The following is a 7,097-nucleotide window of genomic DNA, read 5'->3' on the forward strand; positions in this document are numbered from 1 at the left end:
GGATCACACACAGGAGCGCCTGCGATGGTGTACTCAACGACGAACCTGGGTGCACGAATGGCTAAACGTCATTTTTTCGGATGAATCCAGGTTCTGTTTACAGCATCATGATGGTCGTATCCGTGTTTGGCGACATCGTGGTAAACGCACATTGGAAGCATGTATTCGTCATTGCCATACTGGCGTATCACCTGGACTGATGGTATGGGGTGCCATTGGTTACACGTCTCGGTCACCTCTTGTTCGCATTGACGGCACTTTGAACAGTGGACGTTACATTTCAAATGTGTTACGACCCGTGGCTCTATCCTTCATTCGATACCTGCGAAACCCTACATTTCAGCAGGATAATGCACGATCGCATGTTGCAAGTCCTGTACGGACCTTTCTGGATACAGAAAATGTTTGACTGCTGCCCTGGCCAGCACGTTCTCCATCAGATGTATCACCAATTGAAAACGTCTGGTGAATGGTGGCCGAGCAACTGGCTCGTCACAATACGCCAGTCACTACTCTTGGTGTACTCTGTTTGACTCAATGCCCAGGCGTATCAAGGCCGTTATTACGGCCGGAGGTGGTTGTTCTGGGTACTGGTTCCTCAGGATCTATGCACTCAAATTGCGTGAAAATGTAATCACAAGTCAGTTCTAGTATAATATATTTGTCCAATGAATACCCGTTTATCATCTGCATTTCTTCTTGGTGTAGCAGTTTTAATGCCCAGTAGTGCATAATAGAATGTTATAGCATTGGTTTTATTTAAAAATCTTTAAGCGTCTTCACATAAAAATTCGGAGGCATTACTTTTTAGCACGCCCTCGTATGTAGGTCTTTTATCAGAGTGAAAGTTATATTGAACAATAACTGATCGAAATAAAATATTTCGATATAATCTTCATATTAAAACGGCTGTGCGTCCCAAGAACTCAGGTCTACAATGTAAGCTAAACGTAAATTGAAACAGCAGGAGAATGCGGACTAGAGATCGGTAGAATGAATATCATTCCTGAGCGATTATCTACAGGAAGATCGTACGGACGTTAAGTCCTAACCACTCCTAAACTTAAAAATAATTTACGTCCAGTTAAAGAAAACCCAGGCTTCAGACTTTCAGGAATTTCATTACTCAAACCACACGCAGTTGTAATGTATGTTGCAAGAAAAAGTCCTGCAATTAAAAAAAAAAAAGAACAAAAACTAAGGTATTTCAAGTCTGTCACTGGGGAACGCAAGCATATTAACGAAACCAAATTAAAATCCAAGCACATGTTTTGAACTGTTGTAATTCAGTAATCATGAAGACCGTCTAGATCGCTCTATGTCGTGGTAGTTTAATAGACGTTGCCGCCTCACCTCGAGGACAGCATGGATTGTGTCTCTGGCGGCGTGGCAGTGGCAGGGAGGACAACGTGAGCAGTGGAGCGCTGTGGCGCTGGGGGCGGACACCACACCTCCTCGCGGTCATGCCTCCTGTACCCGGATGGACGCAGCCGCTGCTGGCGCCCCTGATTGACTGTAGTTCAAATTTCTTACGGAAACATATCCGAGCGATTACTAGAGAATACCTGGAAACAGTAGCAAGGCATTAGGCCAAGGCTGAGATGTTTAGAAAGTGGCAGTCAGATTTGAGTTTCCTGGCGATGAGTGCAGTGGGTCGGTCGTCTACAAAATTTTAGCTGTGATTTGGCGCAGTTTTTAAAACTCTGTAACTGTGCAAGATACACTATTGAGTGAAAGCATTATGATGAGACACTGGCGGAAGTAGAGCTGTGAGGAGAGGCCTGAGTCGTGCTTGGGTAGCTCAGTCAGTAGGGCATTTACCCGCGAAAGGCAAAGATTCCGTGTCTGAGTCTCTGTCCGGCACACAGTTTTAATCTGTCATGAAGTTTCGTTATGATCACCTGTTTAATAGCGTGTTGGTCCACCTCTGGAACGGAACGAACTACAGCAACAATTCTACCTGGCATAGGTACTACAAGCACTGGTCAGGTTTCGAGAGGTATGTTATATCAGGTACATCTACTAACAGGCCACACAGTTATAGTAATTATGCGTCCGTGATATGTGGTCGCGGAGGTAGCGCCAGATAGTGTTCCCAACGTATTTCATCAGGCTGAAATTAGTCGGCTTAGATTGCTTAGAGTTTACTGTTATGTTCCTAAAACCACTGTACCACGAGTCTGGTCCTCTGAAAGGAATGCTTATCCCACTGGAAGATCTCCGTCTGTCAAGACAGCGAGCATGAAAGGTATAGAGGTCAACCGCATTAATATTCACATAGTCCACACCTGTCACAGGGCAATTGATTACCACCGCATCTGCCTTGGAAGCCCAGGTGAATGTCGCCCTTAACATGCTCCGAGCAGCAGTTCGCCTGGATGACGGCGTGTCCGGACACAACCAAAGACTTGGTGTAATGACCAGGCGACACGTTGATTCACGGTCCAATTGCGACAATGCCGTAGAGTGAACGTAAGAACGCGTGAGGACTGTCTGCTGAACGGTGTGCTCCGAAACACTTACATGCCTGCACCAGCATTGCACTCTGTCGTCAGATCTTAACAGATCTCCGTCTATCTTGCTTTACAGAGGGGCAAGCCTCTCATCTCTACGTTCTATAATAAAGCATGGATTTCCTACACCTTGTCGCCTATTCGTGGTGTCACCGTTGGCCGACCACTTCCCGTACGCGCTCACGCGAGCACCGAACTAGGTTTGCCGTTTCCGGATGGCTGTTCTCAGGTGCCTGGCCTTCACGATCTGCCATTTATCAGCCTTCCTTACGTCCCGGTTTGAGATCGGTATTGTCGCTGGAGTGATTTCGCATTCGTTTCTGCTTCAATTACACCGATTCTATATTTTTCCTAACGTGTCACCAAGCCGTGACGCCACCAGACAGCATTCACTTTCTCGGTGCCAATGGCCGTAATGTTCCACCTCCTCTGCGTACATGGTAATACTTACAAAAGGAAAGTCACAATTTAAACCTGAAAGGCAGTTCCGTGTAATCGCTAATAATGCAGTCATGGCTTTCTACTTCGTTTAAACTTTGAGTTTTTTAGTTTAGTTTCAGTTATGTCATGTTCCGTAGATCATTTTTCCCGATTATTTTATCGATATCGATATGATGTGGAACAAGTCATATTATAAGATATATATACACAGATGAATAGTGCTAATATTAATATTACTGAAATTTTTAGTTCTACACATGAAACTACATTTAGAGGTACAATTTTTTTTACCAATTCGGAGACAGAAACTCGTGCATGGAGTAGAAGGAGTTGTCCAAAAGAAATGATTTTAAGCTAGATTTAAAACTTTATCTGCTACCTGCCAGACACTTTATGTTGTTGGGCAAATGATCAAAGATTTTTGTTGGTGAATAATGTACTCCTCTTTGAGCAACTGACTGCTTCAATAACGGATAGGAAAGGTCATTTTTCCCTCTAGTGTTGTACGTGTGAACATCACTGTTCTTCGCGAATTGAGATGGATTATTTGTAACGAATCTCATTAGCGAATATATGTACTCTGATGGTGCAATTAAAATACCTAACTCCTTGAAAAGGTACCTACATGACGTCCTTGGGTGAACACCTCTAAGTATTCTCACAGCTCTCTTTCGTGCAATCAGTCCATAAGACATTATTGAGTGGAAATATGCAAAGTACGTTAGGAGGCTGATCTCTTTATTACCAAGAGTAGCGATTATACGAATAGCGAAAGAAGCTGAACTTAGTTGTTTGAGAAGCTCAGTAGTATGCTTCTTCCAGTTCAAGTTGTCATCAATGTGAACACCCAAAAATTTGGAGAAATCTACCCTGCTAACTGAGCCCTGTTCATATGCTACATCAGCTGTCGGTATGACTCTATTCGATGTACAGAAATGGATGTAGTGAGTTTTTCAAAATTAAGGGAGAGTTCATTTTCTGAGAACCACTTAATAATTCTTTGAAATCCATCCTTAACTACATCTTCAGCTGCTTTTTCTGGTATGGGGTTTATTATAACAGCCATCTGCGAAAAGTACTAGTTCCCCTTGCTGAACGTTAAGTGGGAGGTCATTCACATGAATAAGGAACAGCAGAGGACGTAAAATTGAACCCTGTGAGAATCCCTTTGTGATAACTCCCCATTCTCTAGCATTTACCACCGTCCCAGCATTGTTTGTGCTATTCAGCACAACTTTTTGCTTTCTGTTCATTAAGTATGATTCAAACCAGCTGTGTGTATATCCTTCAATCCCATAAAACCCGAGTTTTTCTGAGAGTGTGACATGATCCTCACAGTCAAATGCCTTGGAGAGATCACAAAAAATACCAACTGACGATAATTCGTTATTTAGGGCTTGTACTATTTGGTGGGTAAATGTGTAGATAGCATTCTCAGTCGAGTAACCCTTCCGGAATCCGAATTGTGACATGCTGAGTAAATTATTTTCACTTAAATGTGAGACTACTCTTGAATACATAACTTTTTCGAATATTTTAGAAAATGAAGTCAGAATCTTATTATCTGCATTATTAATTTCTGTCAGAATACATAAGCTTCTCGACTTCTCAATGACTTTCCTTAAAATACAGGGCTATCACAAATGATTGAAGCGATTTCATAAATTCACTGTAGCTCCATTCATTGACATATGGTCACGACACACTACAGATACGTAGAAAAACTCATAAAGTTTTGTTCGGCTGAAGCCACACTTCAGGTTTCTGCCGCCAGAGCGCTCGAGAACGCAGTGAGACAAAATGGCGACAGGAGCCGAGAAAGCGTATGTCGTGCTTGAAATGCACTCAAATCAGTCAGTCATAACAGTGCAACGACACTTCGGGACGAAGTTCAACAAAGATCCACCAACTGCTAACTCCATTCGGCGATGGTATGCGCAGTTTAAAGCTTCTGGATGCCTCTGTAAGGGGAAATCAACGGGTCGGCCTGCAGTAAGCGAAGAAACGGTTGAACGCGTGCGGGCAAGTTTCACGCGTAGCCCGCGGAAGTCGACGAATAAAGCAAGCAGGGAGCTAAACGTACCACAGCCGACGGTTTGGAAAATCTTACGGAAAAGGCTAAAGCAGAATGCCAGTTCGGCATTTCTTAAACAGGAGATTGGAAAACCGATGGATTGGTCGTGGTGGAGATCATGATCAGCAATTCATGTCATGGCCTCCACGCTCTCCCAACTTAACCCCATGCGATTTCTTTCTGTGGGGTTATGTGAAAGACTCAGTGTTTAAACCTCCTCTACCAAGAAACGTGCCAGAACTGCCAGTTCGCATCAACGATGCTTTCGAACTCATTGATGGGGACATGCTGCGCCGAGTGTGGGAGGAACTTGATTATCGGCTTGATGTCTGCCGAATCACTAAAGGGACACATATCGAACATTTGTGAATGCCTAAAAAAACTTTTTGAGTTTTTGTATGTGTATGCAAAGCATTGTGACAATATCTCAAATAATAAAGTTATTGTAGAGCTGTGAAATCGCTTCAATCATTTGTAATAACCCTGTATTACAGCCTCTTTTGTAGTAAGCATCTAACGTCAGATCCTGACTTATTCTGACCTGTCCATATATTTCCCTCTTCCTCTTACACCATATCTTAATTTCCTTAGTAATCCATGGCTTACTTGACTTTGTAATGGCTTTTTTGGATAACGTTTCAGGAAAGCAACTCTCAAACATTGAGACAAATTTACGGTGGAATAAACTGAATTTGGCATCAGCATTATTTTCTGTGTATACTTCATCCCTCTTCTAGGCTGCACTTGAAGCTCTTATCCTGTTAGCGTTAATAAGCCTCCCTGCCTTGTATGAACGTGCCTGAATCCTGTAAGGTGCTATATGTGTTATTTCCATTGACTGTGCATCATGATCAGATATCCCATTAACAACTGGGTACACATTAATTGTTTCTGCCTGAGCACTGTCTATGAAAATGTTATCGATAAGTGACCTACTATCCTGCTGCAGGTGAGTTGGAAAATTTACAACAGATATTAGATTGAAATAACGAAACAATGATTCTAGCTCATTTTTCCTATCCGTATCTTTTAAGAAATCTACATCAAAATCTCCACAAATCCTGAGAATAAGTAAAATTAAACCGTTGAAATACACGTTAATTAATTTCATTGACAGAAAAAGAACATCACAACACCAAAAAATAATCAATGTAGAGTAATCAAATTTCAGGAATACATTTGTCTGGGTAACATATGTAAGTGACTGATATTGCGAGATCACAAGTTAATGTAAGCGCGAGATAAGCTGTAGCAAATGTGAAATGCTGGTACATTAATAACCGGTGTAACCACCAGAATGTTGAATGCAAGCACGCAAACTTGCGTGCATTGTGTTGTACAGGGGCTGGGTGTCAGTTTGTGGTACAGAGTTCCCCCCTTTTGCAGATGGTAGGTCAGTACAGGGACAGTTAATACTCTTTATGGGTAACGCTGCAATTGTCATCCGATGATATCCAACATGTGCTCCACTGGAGACAGATCTGTTCATAGAGCAGGCCGAGAGACATGTCGGCACTCTATATGGCATGTTGGGTTACAACAGCGGAATGTGGACGAGCGTTATGGAGTTACACCCCCTAGCATGCTGTTCGTAAATGGCAGCACAATCGAATCACCATACTGATGTACAAATTTGTAGCTGGTTCAAATGGCTCTGAGCACTATGGAACTTAACATCTGGGGTCATCAGTCCCCTAGAACTTAGAACTACTTAAACCTAACTAACCTAAGGACATCACACACATCCATGCCCGAGGCAGGATTCGAACCTACGACTGTAGCGGTCACACGGTTCCAGAGTAAAGCGCCTAGAACCGCTCGGCCACTGAAGCCGGTTTTGCAGCTGGGGTTAGTTGGATAACCACTATGGTGCTTCTGCTGTCATGCGAAATCGCACCCCAGACTATAACTCCAGGTGTAGGTCCAGTGTGTCTAGCACACCCTCAGGTTAGTAGCACACCCTCAACTGGCCTCCCTCTAACCAACACACGGCCATCACTGGCACGGAGACAGAACCAGCTTTCATCAGGAAACACAATAGACCTCCACCCTACCCTCTAATGAGCTCT

The sequence above is a fragment of the Schistocerca americana genome, chromosome 2, assembly GCF_021461395.2.
Source record: "Schistocerca americana isolate TAMUIC-IGC-003095 chromosome 2, iqSchAmer2.1, whole genome shotgun sequence".
In the NCBI taxonomy this organism is placed as follows: Eukaryota; Metazoa; Arthropoda; class Insecta; order Orthoptera; family Acrididae; genus Schistocerca; species Schistocerca americana.